The sequence below is a fragment of the Panthera tigris genome, chromosome B1, assembly GCF_018350195.1.
Source record: "Panthera tigris isolate Pti1 chromosome B1, P.tigris_Pti1_mat1.1, whole genome shotgun sequence".
Lineage (NCBI taxonomy): Eukaryota > Metazoa > Chordata > Mammalia > Carnivora > Felidae > Panthera > Panthera tigris.
In genome coordinates, this window is record NC_056663.1 from 40,213,916 (window position 1) to 40,232,377 (window position 18,462).

At 41.6% G+C, this 18,462-nt stretch overlaps 1 long non-coding RNA gene across 1 annotated transcript; it reads left to right on the plus strand.

The window, feature by feature from the left end:
• Positions 1–627: 627 nt before the first annotated feature.
• On the plus strand, positions 628–15,506 carry LOC107181059. The gene is made up of 3 exons (XR_001511852.2): positions 628–810; positions 14,094–14,240; positions 14,566–15,506. It is a non-coding gene; the product is annotated as an uncharacterized LOC107181059 (long non-coding RNA).
• The last annotated feature ends 2,956 nt before the right edge of the window (positions 15,507–18,462 follow it).

Here is an 18,462-nt window from a genome sequence, read left to right on the forward strand (position 1 = left end):
AGGGGGCGGGCAGGGCTGACTGGGGTCAAGCAGAGGATTTGCAGGGACCCCAAAGTCATCTAGGTCTCCTCTTGGGGCTGTGGCTCCCTGGCGGGAGCAGCTCCATCTTGAACCTAGAAACTTACTTCAACACTTGTAATTTCATTCTCCACTCGTTCCTTTTCTGAGACTTTACTGTGTCCTGTTGGCAAGATGCCGTTTTCCTTCACCATAGTCATGTCACCACCACCTTTTTTTCAGCACTTTTTCCTGGTCAGGGGAACCGTCCAGCCGTTCCTGGTCAGACTGGCCAGGCCTGAGGCTTGGGTTTCTGACCCTAACCTTTGCGAGGCATTTTATTTCATCCTGAACTCATCTTCAGCAGGGGCGCTGGTTTCGTGCTAGACAGCAAGTAGTCAGGCGGCCTGGCTTTCCCGGCCTAGGAGGGTTTGCATCACAGCCTGCTGTGGCTCTAGCTTGTTCTACAAAAGAAGTTCTGTAATTAAGGGAGCTCCGCGTTAGCCTCTCCTGGTGGGACGCTGGTCAGGCAGGCCGCTGCCAGGCTGGGCTTCTGCTTCCAGGTGAGCGATCCTGTGTGCCCACCACATCTGCCGGAAGCGGAAGTGAGAGCGTGCTGTGGTCAAATGGTTGAGGCCAAATCTGTAAACAGGAGGAACGGGGATCCCCGGGGAAGGAATCCGGGCTGAATTTGAATCCCTCAGGAGTCAGAGGGACTTAGGAACAGAGCAGGTGGTAGAGAAGACAGTTGGAAGGGAGCAGGAAAAGAGTCTTGGATTTCAACCGTGAGTGTGCCCAGCTGGAAGCTCAAAGGTCTGTTTTATTGAGGGCCAGACAGGTGGTATGTGTGTTGTCCTAATTAGCATGGTTGGGCAGGGGCTTGGTTGCAAGTAATTAATCTTTAATTATCTATAAAAGGATGGTGGTGTGTGGGAAGAACACTAGCCTCAGAGTCAGGAACCCTGAGTTTCGCCCCTAATTAATTGAGTGACCTTGGATAAATAACTTTTACTGGCGTTAGATTCCTCATCTGGCAGTAAAAAAGCTGGATTAGATCAGTCCTCATTGTTCCCTTGGGGAACTTTTAAAAAATATTGATGCCTGGGTATTGCACCCAGAGATACCGATTTTATTTCTTAAATTATTTATTTATTTATTTATTTATTTAAAAAATTTTTAAATGTTTTAATTTATTTTTGAGAGTGCGAGCGTCAGCAGGGCAGGGACAGAGAGAGAGGGGAGTGGAAGATCTGAAGTAGGCTCTGCACTGAAAGCAGAAAGCCCGATGTGGGGCTTGAACTCACAAACTGTGAGATCATGACCTGAGCCAATGTCGGTTGCTCAACCAACTGAGCCACCCAGATGCCCCAAAGATTTTATTTTTTAAGGATTCTCTACACCCAACGTGGGCTTGAACTCACAACCCCTAGGTGGAGAGTCTCATGCTCCACTGAGCCATCCAGACACCCTTGAGATGCTGATTTTAATTGGTCTATCGTGAAGCCCAGCAATCATATATTTTTTAAGCTCTCCAGGTAATTCCACTCTGTAGCCAGAGTGTCAAACTCTGAATCCTTTATTTATTTATTTATTTATTTATTTATTTATTAAAAAAATTTTTTTTAATGCTTATTTATTCTTGAGACAGAGACAGAGTGTGAACAGGGGAGGGGCAGAGAGAGAGGGAGTCACAGAATCCGAAACAGGCTCCAGGCTCTGAGCTGTCAGCACAGAGCCCGACACAGGGCTTGAACCCATGAACTGTGAGATCATGACCTGAGCCGAAGTCGGATGCCCAACCGACTGAGCCACCCAGGTGCCCCAAACTCTAAATCCTTTAAATTTGAAAAATCTATGAGTCTGTGTTATAACTAGGGTGACCAACCATCTGATTTGCCCAGGACTGTCCCAGCTTTAAAACTGAAAGTCTCCTGTCCCAGAATATCCCTCAGGGTTGAGCCATGTTCCACATCATTCCCCCCCTGACATCAGTACAAAAAGGAAGTAGAAGGGTATGCTTGCAACTCTGTGTGTGTGTGTGTGTGTGTGTGTGTGTGTGTGTTTTGTGTGTGTCTTTACCAGGCCAGCTGGTAAGCTTTATGACTCTACCATTCACCTGCTACATAATTGCCATGTGTACAGTTAAGTACACATTTGGGTAAAACCTACCTTGCGTGGATTTCTAAAGATTATAGGTCAACCATTCTGGCCTATTTCCTGTTCTCCAACCCAATGCTTTAAGAAAGCATGCTTTTATTTTTTCTTTCTCACTCTAGTAAAACAAAATAAAATTAAGAGCAGAACAGTTTTTTTTTTTTTATATTTATTTTTGAGAGAGAGACAGAGAGACAGAGACAAAGAAATAGATTGGGCAGAGAGAGGGAGACAGAATCCAAAGCAGGATCCAGGCTCTGAGCTGTCAGCCCAGAGCCCAGAGCCCAATGTGGGGCTTGAACTCACCAACCACCAGATCATGACCTGAGGCCAAAATCAGAAACTTAACTGACTGAGCCACCCAGGAGCCCCAAGAGCAGAACAGTTTTAAGAAAACATCCATTCATCCAACAGGTATCCATTCAACCTTTACCTACTGATACCTCTCTCTCTCCACTCTGTATCCAATCCCCCACAAAGTCATATTTTCTCTGTCTTCAAAACATATCTCTTCTGTCTCCACGTCAATTACCTTAGTGCAGTGGTTTTTAGACTTGAGGGGCATTTGAATAACCTGGTAGGATTGATAAAACTGTAATTCCAGAGCCCAGAGTTTCTGATTCAGGAGGTCTGAGGTGGGACCGAATGTACACATTTCCAACAAGGTCCCAGGTTACCCACTGCATTCCACAGCGATGCATGGAGATCAGCAGGGTGGGATGTTGGACTCCAGGAGAAAAATGTGACTCTTGGGCTATGGGATTTTTTTTTTAATGTTTATTTTTATTATTTTTGAGAGACAGTGAGAGAGAGAGAGAGAGAGAGAGCATGAGCAGGGAAGGACCAGAGACACCAAATCTGAAGCAGGCTCCAGTCTCCGAGCTGACAGCACAGAGCCCAATATGGGGCTTGAACTCACGAACCATGAGATTATGACCTGAGCTGAAGTTGGATGCTTAACCAACTGAGCCACACAGCACCCCCCCCCCCATATATGGTCCCCCATGTATGTACCAAGCATACAGTTTGGTAGTGTTAAGTACATTGACATTGTTATGCAACCATCGCCACCATCCATCCCCAGAACTCTTTTAATCTTGCAAAACTGAAATTCTATACCCATTAAACAATAACCCCCATTGTCCCCTCCTCCCAGCCCCTGGCAACCAAGCATTCTACTTTCTGTCTCTGAATCTGATTGTTCTAGGGACTTTACATAGGTGGAAGCATACTCCTATATTTGTATTTGTCTTCATGACTAGCTTATTTCACTTAACACAGTGTTCTCAGGGCTCATCTATGTTGTAACATGTGTCAGAATTTCCTTCCTTTTTAAGGCTGTGTGATATTCCAGTGTGTGTGTGTGTGTGTGTGTGTGTGTGTCATTTTGTTTACCCATTCATCTATTGATGGCCACTTGAGTTGCTTCCACCTTTTGTGAATAATGTTGCTGTGAACATGGGTGTACAAATATCTCTTTGAATCTCAGCTTTCAATTATTTTGGGCATATACCCAGAAGTGGAAATCCTGGATCATATGGTAATTCTACTTTTTATTTTTTATTTTTTTGAAGAAACATCATGCTGTTTTCCATAGTTGTTGTGCCATTTTACATTCCCACTTACAGTGCACAAAGGTTCTACTTTCTCTGCATCCTCACCATTTGTTATTTTCTGTTTGTTTGGGTCTTGATAGTAGCCATGCTGGGCTGTGGAGCTTCTAAACTTCATGATTATGAAAATTTATGAGATTGCAGTTTTTAAAACTCTTTAATGGGAACTTTATGGAGGAGAGAAGATGAATATTTCTTTGAAACAGAAATCTTCTGTGTTTTGATGATATTTCATCTACTCCCTTTACCTTCACTCTTCTTTCTTATTTTTTTTTCTTTTATTCTCCTTCTGTCTCTATGCATTCCTCATTGGCTCTTATCCAATCCCCCATCTTACGGAACAGTCATCTTATCCACGTGGCAAGCTGTTTCCCTCTCAAAACTACAGGAATCTCTTTTTGAGCCAAAAGTCAGAATGAACTAAATTCTCAATCAGGTTTTTTTTTTTAAGTTTATTGATTTTTTATTTTGAGAGAGAGAGAGACAGAGAGCAATGGAGGGGCAGAGAGAAAGAGATAAGCATGGAACCTGAAACAGGGTTCAATCCCATGAACTGTGAGATCGTGACCCGAGTTGAAATCAAGAGTTGGACACTTAACTGAGGCACCCAGGTGCCCCTTGATCAGGTTTTAAACAGTAGAAGTTTGGGTGAGTTCTTGGGTGCTTCTTAAAACACACCCATCTTTTCCCAAATGACAGCAATTGTACTTTGGTTTATTAAAGGAGTAAAAAGGCATGATAATATGGGCACTCAAGGTGTTACTTTTTTTCCTTGCAGCTGTTGACAACAATTTATCATTTGATTCTAGTTCAGAGACACAGACATTAGAATTGCTTGCCCTTTGCATTGAGCAAGAAGAAAGTAAGACGTGCATGTCAGAAAAACAAAGATGGCAGCTCACAGAAGCAAAAACTGTGGTTGTTCTTCCTCCTCATGATTAATATATTTTTTATTTTTTGTGAGTTGTGGATTTTGGAAATATGCAGAGGACCCAACTGACCACTGAGAATGAGACTGAGAACATTGAGATGTTTGTCCCTACAGATCTAGAAGTAGAGCTTACAACATTGGAGGAAAGGGTCTGCCTGGAGGAGCCACATCAGTAGGCTTTCAAGAGATGAGGAGATCAGACCAGAGAGACCTCCTCCCACAATTCCCATATTTGTTGACCCCCAGGAGTGATATAACAAACATTCAAATAATTGGAATTTGAGGGTCATGGAATGAATTCTCAATTTCCATATCCCATCTACTGACATAATTATATATATGTTTATATATATATTATATATACATAATAATATTAAATATATATTTATGCACTGCTGATTAAATACCAATATAGGTGTTAAAAAGATAATACTATCCATTGAATATAGGCTCTAGCAAGTTGCTCTAGACAAATATAACCATGATAGAACAATCAATCTTCCATGCTTAGAAGATTATCCTCTTAGACTAAACAGCCTCATAAGTGACACTCATGAAGGAGGAAAGACACCATGTCCCAGGGATACCAGCCAAATCACCTTGGAGATGAGTGGGGAATCATGTCACAGACAGGTCGTCCTTAAATGTGAACATTGTTTATGTCAGCACAGTCCCTCTCGGTCATGACAAAGGCATGTAGGTTTACAGAAAGTAAAGCAGGAAAATGTCTGGCTTATCCAGCAATGTGAAGACCCTATTTAAGCATTGCTGCTATTCAGACTTCAGTATTCAGAATGAATCAAAAAGAATCTTTTGAAAACTGGTTTTGGGGTCATCATTTGTGTGTAATACACAAAAATGGTAAAATAGAGTCCTGTCTTTGATGAAGATTACAGTCTGTTATTGCCAGCACTTTCTTGTTACAATGGACAAAGCTCCAAATCACATTTGCTTAGAATAAAAAGCTGGAGGGGCAATTAATGGAGTCATTCTAGGGGAGTTTATACAGTCAAATGAGGATGTAAATGTACAGGCTCAGGAAGGCTGGGAACCAGGACTCTGAGCACCATGAAGACCAGAACTAGGGACTCAAAGTCACCAGGGATTCCTTCCTCTGGGTAGTGTTTTAGTAGGTCCTGGTGTAGATGGGTTTCTCCACATGGCACCTGGTACATCCAGCAGCACATAAGCCTTTCACCTAGTCCCTGACCACAGAGGTAAGGGAGCTTTTCTCTCAACTTTGAAAATGTCAAAAAAGCTCTTTCCTCCCTTTTTCTATGTTGCCATAATGGGGCTCATGAATGGTGGATGCTCTCAAGAGCATTGACAGTGCTGAAGAAAGGCAAATGCCAGGTTGTTATTGGGCCATACTCCAAGGTCATCGTCAAGTTTCTAGCTGTGATGATGAAACATGGTTACATTGGCAAATTTGAAATCATTGATGATCGCAGGGCTAGGGAAGTCATTGGGGATGATCGCAGGGCTAGGGAATCTCACACACAAGTTAAACAGGTATGGAGTGGTGGCCCCAGATTTGATATATGGCTCAAAGATCTAGCGAGGTGGCAGAGTGATCTGCTCCCATCCCACTGGTTTGGTTTCATTGTGCTAGTGGCCTTAGAAGGGATCATGGACCGTCGGGAGGTGAGACAAGAATGCACAGGAGGGAAAATCCTGGGATTCTTTTTTCTAGGGATGTGGTACGTATGTGAAAATAAAATGCCTCAATGGAAAAAAAAATAAAAGGTGGGAACGCAAGTTGGTGCAGCCACTCTGGAAAACAATATGGAGGTTCCTCAGAAAACTAAAAATAGAACTACCCTACGACCCAGCAATTGCACTACTAGGCGTTTATCCACGGGATACAGGTGTGTTGTTTCAAAGGGACACATGCACCCCCATGTTTATAGCAGCACTATCAACAATAGCCAAAGTATGGAAAGAGTCCAAATGTCTATCGATGGATGAATGGATAAAGAAGATGTGGTGTGTGTGTATATATATATATATATACACACACACACACACACACACACACACACACACATATACATACAATGGAGTATTACTTGGCAATCAAAAAGAATGAAATCTTGTCATTTGCAACCACGTGGATGGAACTGGTTGGTATTATGCTAAGTGAAATTAGTCAGAGAAAGACAAAAATCATATGACTTCATTCATATGAAGTCTTTAAGAGACAAAACAGGTGAATATAAGGGAAAGGAAACAAAAATAATATAAAAACAGTGAGGGGGACAAAACATAAGAGACTCTTAAATATGGAGAACAAACTGAGGGTTACTGGAAGGGTGGTAGGAGGGGGGATGGGCTAAATGGGTAAGGGGCACTAAGGAATCTACTCCTGAAATCATTGTTGCCCTATATGCTAACTAATTTGGATGTAAATTAAAAAAAAAATTTTTTTAAAGAGACAAAAGAAATCCAATCAATAAAAAATTCATGCAATGACTAAAAAAAAAAATCTCAAAAAAGAATTTTGGTCACTGGTCACTGTGGCCAGAGATGAAGTATTCTGATGGACTCAACGTGGATTCTGTGTTCCCTCTGTAGCTAAGGAACTTAGGTAGGATCCTTTGTGAGAAGAGAAAGGATATGGTGTCAGACAAAATCAAGTCACCACGCAGGCAGTGTGGCAAGATGAGACTCACAGACAAAAAGCAGTAGTGAAAGTATGTCATAATGGGCCAAAGAAGTGTGCAATCAATATAGGACTAGGGACCATCTTCCAGCCCGCATGTGCCTTGCTCACTGCTACCACACCCCACTATGGTTCTTTGGCTGTGCAGGCACTGCAGAAACACCGGGTAGTCTTTGAGATCCAAGAATTGAATCACAGAAAACATTTAACTAGGGAACTTCCAGGTTCCTCTTTCTTTCTATAAAACAGTAACCACAAAGGAGATGTTACAACTCTTTGATTTGATTCAGAAGGTTTTGTTAAACATACTCCTTGATCTCACCAACTCTGCAATCCTTTGTGAGTTCTCTGTGGCCTGCCTCCAGGCAGAAGATGTCCTGGACACCAAAATATTAGCATAAAATTTGCATTTTGTTACCTTCCTTTCTTATATCTGATAGCTTCTACACACACTGCACCCAGCGGTTATCATAGAGTCATGGAGTTAATATATTACTGTTCCCTTCTCAGCTGCTTATCAGTAGGGGAGTGTTGGAGGTTGTATGGGGTAGAGACAAGTGGGAGCTGGGTCCTTGGGTTTTGAGTACTGACTGTCATATCTGATTAGTTTAATTCAGTGGTTCTTAACCAGGGGACATTCTGTCTTCCATTGGACACTTGGCAGTGTTTGAAGACATTTTGGTTGTCACACTGGGAAGAGGGGTGCTCCTGACATTCAATGGGTGGAGGTCAGGGATGCTACTAAATACCCTACTGAACACAGGAGAGCCCTGCAACAAAGAATTCTCCTGCTCCAAATGTCCATGTGCTGCGGTTAAGTTCTGGGTCTAATCCAACATACAGTAGGAGTCCAGTTCTCTGGAGAGTTAAGGATGGGCGTAGGAGAAAGTGAAAAGAATGTATTAGATGTTCTAAAAAGTGGCAACGAGAAGGCACCCATGGATCTTCTTTCTTCCTCAGCCTGTAGCCTAAGGACATCAGCAGCATTTAAGTGGAAACAGAAGGGTGTCTTCATAAACACTCCTGTTCTACCAAACTCTAGAGACGCAGCAGTAGCCTTGGGCCAAACAATTCCTTTCTACAGCCCCAGGTGAGCCTCACCAATCTAGAAAGAAATCCCAGTTATTCCACACCCCTTCTCTGGGTGGAGGGGCCTTGACTTGCCCTTGTCCCAGGCTGGCAGGGCTGGCTTTTAATGAGAAAGTTACTTTTCTCTGGTGGAAGTGCTTAACAGTTTGATTTTTACATTAAGCCTTTGGTGAGAAATCCCAGTATTCACATATTTTGTGTATTTTAAACTAACTTGACTCTAATTGTTAATGTTGCCAATTCCCATGGAAAGAAAATGTAAGATTATATGCCAGCTCTTATCACTGGAAATTTCACCATGGGACACAAATCATGAGAACAGGATGTATTTCAACAAGGAAGAACACTGAGAAAAATACCAGTTAGATATAATTATATTTCATCAAAGACACAATAGAATTGAAGGGGAAGAGATGAAGGAGGCTTGTTATAATCATGTAGCCTTGAGGAGGACTTACCACAAAGAAAACATGCATTTAGGAATGATAATTAAACTGTTGTACCGAGGATATAAGGTTCCATCCATCCATCCATTTAATTTATTCTGATCTTCTGCTCTGTTCAGTAAAAGGCACAGTACTAAAGGCTCAAAGGACAAGACAATGGAGAGGGTAATGATCCCCCACCCTCAAGGAATTTACAATGGCCTCTAAAGCAAGCTCTGTGCTTGCAATGAGGACTTCTACTGTCCTGTATGGGAGTTCCAACCTCACTTTATCATGTTCCTGATTCATAAATTGAGCCAGGTTTCACTCACTCATATGGTGATTGGAGAAAATGGGAAATCAAAGGCTGAGAAATTCCATTTTGACTGGAATGTAAACTGTGCATCTATTTTGTGCTCCAGGGAGCACCAATTACATAGCATACACTTAGATCTGTGACTCCTGGTAGTGTGCAAGAACATGGTTTTTCTTGTACCGGATATTTGAGGACCAAGGGATTTTAGAGAAGTCTGCTATCTTTGGGGATATGGGAGGGGAGTTTCTCTAAGATTTATTATTTTTTTGTTAAAGTATAACCTACATCAAGGAAAGGATATAAATGTTAAATATACAACTCAGTGAAATTTTGCATAGCTATACACTCAGATAACCACCACCCAGATGTAGATATAGACATCTCCAACCTCCCTCTACCCCCAAAGTTTTCACTTCCCAGAGCCACTTCCCAGACTATACTCCCTCTCAGAACGATTATTCCAATTTTATCATCATAAGTTCATTTTACTAGTCTTGAACTTCATATATACAGACTATATAATGAACTATGAACTATGTAATATGTACTCTTGTTATGTTGTCTGCTCCTTTGCCCCTATGCTCACATCTGTAAGTCCTCCATATTGATGCATTCAGCAGTAGTCCGATCTCTTTATTGCTGTGTAACGTTCTATTGAAGGAAAACCCTCCCAATTGATTTGTGCGTTCTCTTGCTGATGGACATTTGGGTTGTTTGCACTTTGGAGTTCTGGCTAAAGCTGCTATGAACATTCTTATACATGTCTTTTGGTGGATAAGTGTGCTTATTACTCTTTCTATACATCTAAGAGTGGAATCTGATAGTATTTTTAGATTCTAAAAATGTTCCTTGATAAAACACACTAATTTTTAATCTGAATGTGTGTACAGATATTTATTAAAGGGAGATCTATCCACAGCCCACAGAAAATGGATTTTTAATTGTGACTGGCCCCAGTCTGGAGACTTGTTTTAAAATCATACAAGGGGGGCGCCTGGGTGGCTCAGTCGGTTAAGTGGCCGACTTCGGCTCAGGTCATGATCTCACAGTCCGTGAGTTCGAGCCCCGCGTCGGGCTCTGTGCTGACAGCTCAGAGCCTGGAGCCTGTTTCGGATTCTGTCTCCCTCTCTCTGCCCCTCCCCCGTTCATGCTCTGTCTCTCTCTGTCTCAAAAATAAATAAACGTTAAAAAAAAATTTTTTTTAAATCATACAAGGAACAACATCAACATTTATGCTGCTTAGTGAACATGATAGGAGTTTGGTGTACTTTGTTCGTTAAAGTTGGTTAGAAGAACACATGTATGTGTATACATGGAGTTGCCCTGGAAAGAATGTGTTTCTTTTGAAAATTACATCTGGGTGCCAGTGGGACAACATGTTGAAGAGCCTTGAGGTCCTGCTGATCTATTATCCTGGAAAATATTTGTGAAACTTTGTGAAGGCAGAAACTATAGGTCTTGGTGGCCAATCGGTTGGGGAGTGTGAGGAGAGGCACACAGATCAGCCTGAGGTGTCCATCCAGATGTGAATGATTATGCTGGTGAGAGAACCAAGAAGGGACACCATTTCAACTCAGGGCATGATCCCAGGGTCATGGGATTGAGCCTTGTGTCAGGTTCCTCACAGAGCATGAAGCCTGCTTAAGATTCTCTCTCTCTGCCCTTCCCTCCTCCCTAAAGTTAAAAAAAAAAAAAGAGAGAGAAGTAAGAAAGTCAAGAGAAAGAAGAGCAGCATCACCCTCCTGAGCAGCATATGTATCACAAGCCTGTGCTGATATGTAAACAAAACATATCTTCGTTATTTCTCCATAACCAATTTGAATTTTCACTTGAGACATTGCCTTCTGGGTAACAGGAAAGTATGCCTGCGCTTTAAGATTGCCAAAGAATAGCATGTCAGTCCCTTGTGGATGATTTGATTTCTTGAGCAAATGCTCCGTTTCCACCTTCCACTTCCTACTGCCTTGTCTCCAAGAGGCATCTAAGATACAGGATGATGGAATTGGCTGGATTGTCAGAGGTCATGATGATCTCATGGAAGTAAAGTTGATTATAAAGTGTATCATCATATAAAATATAGAAAGAATGGTTTGTTTACTTAAAAGAACAAAAAATGCAAGGATAGCCAGGAAGCCCCTGAAAAAGAACAATGGGGGTGGGGAAAACAGGAAAATGCTATAAAATCCCCATAAATAAATCAGTGTGGTATTGGGAAATAAATAGACACACAGACCAAGGAACAGACTAGAAAATCTAGAGAAAGATCCAACTGCATATGGAAACTTAGCATCTAATAAAGGAACATTTCAAATCAGTGGGGGAAAGACAGGCATTTTAATAGGTGGTTTTAGGATAAGGATAGCCATGTGGAAAAAGATAAAATAAGATTCATTCTTCACATGGTACATATGAATTCCAAGTGGATCAGAGACTTCAGTGTGAAAAATTGAACTCTACCACTGCTAGAAGAAAACATAGGCAAATTCTTGTGTAATGTGTGCAGACTTCCCTAAGACTTTAAGTCCAGAAGCAATGAGAAAAGAGATTAACAAATGTGACTACCAAAAAAAAAAAAAAGTTTGCATGGCAAAAAATACCATAAGCAAAGTATAACAGCCTGGGGAAAAATTACAGACAAAAGAATTTTTTCTTAATATATAAATAGTTTCTAAATTAAAGAAGAAAAAGACCACAAATCTATAGAAACACAGACTAGAGAAATGAATAGACAAGTCACAGAAAATGAAATCCAAATGGCCTTTAATCGTCTTCTCAACCTCGCCTGCGATTAAAACTCATCGGGATACCACGTCTCTCACACAGCAGATTGACAAAAGCCAAAATGTCTGACAACATATTTTTTTATTAAAAAATTTTTTTAACCTTTATTCATTTTTGAGAGACAGAGAGAGTGTGTGAGTGGGGGAGAGGCAGAGAGAGGGAGACACAGAGTCGGAAGCAGGCTTCAGGCTCTGAGCTGTCAGCACAGAGCCTGTTGTGGGGCTAGAACCAATGAACAGCGAGATCATGACCTGAGTCAAAGTCCAACGCTTAACTGACTGAGCTACCCAGGCACCCCTCTGACAATATATCCTATTGGCCAAGCTGTGGGAAAATGGGAATTCTTATACACTGCTAGTGGGAGTGCAAAATGGCATAATTCCTATGGAGGGAAATTTGGCAATATCTAGCATAATTACATATGCATTTATGCACTGACCTGAATTTCCCACTTTTAGGTGTCTATCCCAAAGACAGTGTAGCAAAAATAGGAAAAGATACATGCACAAGGGAGGCTGCTCTTGCACCACCGATTAACAAGAGATTGGCAACAAACCAACTGTCCATCAATAGGGGTCTGGTTGAATTACTCACATTTTCAAAATGGAGAGGTATTTCACGGAAAGTGAAAGGAACAGTAAATATTTCCATACACTAGTACTGCATTGTTATTTTTGGATTATATTGATCAGTGGAAAGTATAAGTGAAGAACTGTTAATATACCATTTCGGTGATAAAGGGGAGGAATATGAATATATATACATGCATACACATATATAGGTATATATAAACTTTTATTATTAAAAATGGAAAAATAAACCATAGAGAAGGGGAGAAATGTTACCCATAGGGAAAAAAAGGGTAGCATAGGGTTAAGAAAATAGGTATAGAAGGCGAGACTTCTCAGACTGTACCTTGTCTGGTAGATTTGATTTTGAAACAAGTTAACTATTTTGTACAATTATAAAAAAGTTAAATTTACAAAGGAAAAAAATTCCTAAAAATTGAAAGCAGCTAAACAAATGGATCTAACAGTGTGTTGAGTTGGCCCCATAATGCACAGAAGTCAGGTATTTCAAGGGGCTTTAATTCAGAGTAATTTGATTGTGCATCCATAGTGAGACAGAGAGAAGTACCCCCCCCCCAACCAAAACCACAAAAAACACAAACACAACCTGTTTTCAGTAATCATATTGTTGACAATGGTGTTGGTATTATTTTGAGATTGTTATATGTGGATTACAAGATGAAGCAAACCAGTAATTATAGTGGTATCATTGGGGGGAGGGGAGGAAAGAGATACAGATGTAAGAATACAAAACAATGTTAAGTAAAAAAAAAAATGTGCTGCTGAATATTTTTTAATTTTTTTTTTAAGTTTACTTATTCATTTTGAGAGAGAGGGAGAGTGAGTGAAGGAGGAGCAGAGAGAGGGGGAGACAGAGAGTCCCAAGCAGTCTCCATGCTGTCAGTGCAGAGCCCGATGTGGGGCTCAAACTCATGAACCATGAGATCATGACCTGAGCTAGAGTCAGACACTTAACCAAATAAGCCACCCAGGCTCCCCAGTGCGCTCCTGAATTTAATTTTACAGTATAAATATGAATTCGTTGTATGTTTTATCTTTTTAGAATCTATTTCTTTTTTTTTAAGTTTATGTATTTTGAGAGAGTGAGAGTGGGGGAGGGGCAAAGAGAGAGGGAGAAGGAGAGAATCCCAAGCAGGTTCTGCACTGTCATCACAAAGCCTGATGTGAGGCTTGAACTCACAAAACCTTGAGATCATGACCTGAGCCAAAGTCAGTCACTTAACCGACAGGGCCACCCAGGCATCCCTTTGTAGAATCTATTTCTTAATTCTGTCCACTGAAAAGATCTAGAAACAATGATCATTCCATGAAAAGCAGGTACACCTTGCACCCATATTGTGACATTGGAATAAAATGTCCTGCTAAAAGGAACCAGGAGAGAGTTCATTTATCCAGCCTTTCCTAATCAAGTTGTACCTAATGATAAGCAAATAATTGATGAGGGGACATTTTTCTTTAAAGAAGTAATGTAGCTAATAAATGAAGAAGGAGTACAAGAATGTCATAATTTTGCAACACCTAATTAATTGCTCTAGGTGGTGATCACCAACACCTGCTCACATCACTAACAGAGTATGCCTCTTTGCCAGAAAGTCCAGTCTGAATCTGAATAAGCCCCAAATTTAACCACAAGCTTGGAGGAATACAGAAGACCCAGGAGCATGTTAAATCACCCCTTCAAGGTATGACCAGTAAAACCAGAGACTAGGTTTCTTCAACAAATAAACTACAAGGGGAAAAAATGTGAGGAGAGGGAACCAATAGATTTTTTTTTTAAATGGGAAACTTATGAACAAATTGCAATATGTGGATCTTAATTGGATCATCAGCCAAACTGTAAAACAATTAAGGGCAATCAGGACAATTTGAATACTGGTTGGATATTTAATGATTTGGGGGGCTGTAGGTGGGATATAGTTGAAACATGATTGATCTTGGGTTGATAACTGTTGATACTGAGTGATGAGTACACAAAGAATCATTATACTCTTCTGCTTACTTTTGCAGATGTTTGGAATTTTCCATAATAAACAATTGTTTTTGAAAGCCCACTCTGGACGGGGAAAATGGAATATTATCTTCCTCTTTACATTCCTGCTACAACAATCCTAACCTCCCCGGAGGCAAACGGATGCTCAGAAACTGCACACAGGATTGTAATAGAGAAAAGCAACTGACATATTTCCAAAAATATTATCCCCATTTCAGAAAATTTATTTTTGGTGGAAAATGCCAAGTTCCATCTTATGTGGTTGACATTGAGATTCCCAGTCCCAGCAGGAGTTGAAAATGCAAGACTCCTGCCTGGGAGACATATCAGGGCTGACACTGTGGCTGACATCACCAGTAGAAAAAGTCTGGGCAGAAAAGGAAAAGACCAGGACTTGGGTAGAGTTTTTCTTCCTTCCTTCCTTCCTTCCTTCCTTCCTTCCTTCCTTCCTTCCTTCCTTCCCTCCTTCATTGAAAAATATATGAGATAAGTATGTATGAGGTATTGGAACCTGGGGGTGGAAAGTGAGGTTTATTGAAGAAGAAAGGCACTTCAACAAAGATGTGAAAGCATTAAGTTCTGTAATCAAGGTACACAAAAGATGTAGTGGATACACAGAAGACCTTTTCAGTTTGTCTGAAGGACAAATGGTCATGTTTCAGAAACCAGAGCAAAAAGTGAAGCTGAGACCAGTAGCCATGTCTTAGTTCTGGATAATTAAGATGTTTTTCTTCCTGGTGAAAGGAACGTTCTTTTTCTGCTAACTTCCTTCCTTGCTGCCTCCTGCTTTTGAATACAGTATGAGAGGATTATATTCGGAGCAACTGCAGCTATCTTGTGACTAGTAGCAAACAAGCATGAGAACAAAATATCAATATATTGAAGAGGCTTGAAAGTGCCTGGGTCCTTGATGACATTGCTGAACTGCTAAGCAAACCCTAAACAGTCTACCTCTGGACTTGTTGAGTAGATAATAAATGTTATTATAGTGAAGACACTGTTCAATTGAATACTCTATGACTTGCAATGATGTGAACTCCCAACCAATGCAGTGTCTCTTCCCTACCAAACCATGAATTACTTGGAGAAGCAGTGCAGCATAATGGTTCCAATGAGCCTGTGGTGATGTTTATGAGACTACTAATGACACCAATGAAAGATTGGTGTGGGCAGAGGTCAGACTCTAAAGGAGTGAGTGGGTGGTAAATGTTACCTTGTAGGATGCCCTCCACACGCTGAGGAAGAGTATAAAAAGAGGTCAGGGTCAAAGCCAAAGATGGGTGGAGTGAGAAGGTAGGGGGTAAATGAATGTCCTTGCCCTCTGGGTGTTCCCTCTCTGGGCTCCTTTTGCCAGGTCCCTTCTCCCACCACACAGATGATGTCTCAGACTGGGCTGCCTCCTGCCTTTATAGCAGCTACAGACACTTTCCTGTCACGAAAAGAGAAAAAGCAATGGCGTCTTGAGAGAGGAGCAGAATCAAGGAAAGAGTTTTGTGTTTTGTTTTGTTTTGTTTTGTTTTGTTTTGTTTTTTTAGGGTGGGAAGATTTGAGCATGTTTGTGGACCGGAGGGAGGGAGAAACTGAAGGTAGAGAGAAAAGGGGGTAATTCAATGGAGCAAGATTGAGGAGGTATAAAGAATCAAGAGACATAGAGAAGAGGAGGATTTTTTCTTGTGGGGAAAAAAAAAAAGGCAAATTGAAGAGAACCTACAGAGAAATGTTGAGGGGAAGGAAATTCAGAGACTGTTCCTAACCCACTCAGCCTCAGAAAGTGAGTAGTTTTGGTGAGATGAAAGTGAGATTAAACAGAACTTGGTCTCTGGTGGCCTAATGAGTGCTGTTTCCCTGTGGGATCCCCAGGGTCAAGGGCTCAGACTTCGGCCCTCTGTTTTAGAAATGAATTCTGTCCATGTGAGCAGACTTGCTTAGGTTGTGAGCACTTGTCCTATACTAACCTAGTTAGTCACTCCTGGACTTGAGACTTGAGCTCTGTTGGCAAGACCCTCAGCATTATAAGTTTCACTGTCGCTATTTTCAGAATGATTTGGAAAGTAATACTTATGTCAAATTGCTGCTGTTATAATCAAACCTGGCCATTCGTGTGTGTTACCTTTGAACACAGTGCTCAGGAAAATGTTAACTGTTATTATTTTTTTAACATTTATTTATTTTTGAGGGAGTGAGAGAGAGCATGAATGGGGGAGATGGAGACAGAGGGAGACAGAGGATCCGACGCAGACTCTACACTGTGAGCACAGAGCCCAATGCAGGGCTCGAGCCCACGAACTGCGAGATTATATCCTGAGCTGAAATCAAGAGTCAGCCGCTTAACCGACTGAGCCACCCAAATCTTAACTTTATATCTTATTTATTCCACAAAGTCATTGAGCAACTACTGTGTACCCAGCGCTGAGCTGGGTGCTAGGATACATGTCATACTTGTCTTCAAGATGCTCTTGTTAATGCCACCAGGGGAATAAACATATGCAGTGGGTAAAAGTTTCCATTTGAGAAACTCCAGAGAATCTGGAGTAAAATGCATCTAGGGAATAAAGCCAGAATGGTACTTAATTTTTGTTTCAGGAAACATAACTACCAAGTGGTGGACCCATGCGGTCAGCTCTAGAAAATAAAATCAGAACGTTGGTCTGTGAATGTAGAATCAGGGCAAATAAATTCCTGTCCACCCAAAACCTCAGGACATGACCTTGTTGGGAAAAGGAGTCTTTCCAGATGTGATTAGTTAAGTTAAAATGAGGTCATACTGGATTAGAATAGGCCCTAAATTCAAAGTTTGTGTCTTTTTGTTTTTAAGTTTATTTATTTATTTTTGAGAGAGAGAGAGAGAGAGAGAGAGAGAGAGCATGCACACACACGCACACACACGCACACACACAAGTGGGGGAAGGGCAGAGAGAGACAGGGAGACACACAATCTGAAGCAGGCTCCAGGCTCTGAGCTGTTGGGACCCAACATGGGGCTCGAACCCACAAACTGAGATCATGACCTGAGCCTAAGTTGGCTGCTTAACTGACTGAGCCACCTAAGCGCCCCCTAAAGTTTGTGTCTTGATAAGAAGAGGAGAGGTCACACAGAGAGACGGAGAAGAATCAGACGCAGATGGGAAGGACGCAGCTACAAGCCAGGGAATACCTAAAACCACCAGAAAGGGGAAGAGAAAGGTAGGAGCCTCCCCTGGGGGGAAAACAGCCCTGCTAACACTTGGATTTCTGACTTGTAGCCTCTACAGCTGTGCCAGAATGCGAGAAGGCGTTGTTAAGCCACCTAGTTTGTGGCCATTTGTTATGGCAGCCACAGGAAACTAATATAAAAGGCCTGTGGTTTCTGTCCTGGAAGCCAACTGGTGAGCTTTATTATGCGGTTCTACCTGCCAAAACCACCACACTCCTCCTGTTGGCTGATTAAGGCACCTTCTCCCTGCACAGAGCTGGCGCTTTACCCTCCTTTTTGAGGACTTCAGGCTGACCCATCCCTCCAGCTCTTTCTTTTTTTCTTACAGAGTGCAATACAACAGATGCACTTTCATATAAATCGCCAGTCAGGCATTTCCAGAACAGAACGTCTGGGGTTCTCAGATAGGAACTTTTATAATTGCCTTTAGATTCTTTTTGAATTCACTCAGAATTTTGGGGATGTCCTACTCACATCCTCTTGTGTTGGTCATGGGGCATCAGCGTAAGAGGGATGCCTTCAGAAGGGAGGGGTTCTGGAAAGAGTGGCTGGGTGGGGTCAGGCCAAGATAACTGGAGAATAAGCCTCTTTCTGGCTTCTACTGGATGAATATTGGTTAAGAGACTTGGCCACATTCTTGTAGGAAGACAGTGACTCCATCGGTTTCAATTCTTCCCCTTGTGATTCCTCCCCACATTCTGTGTCATTTGGATTTAAAAAT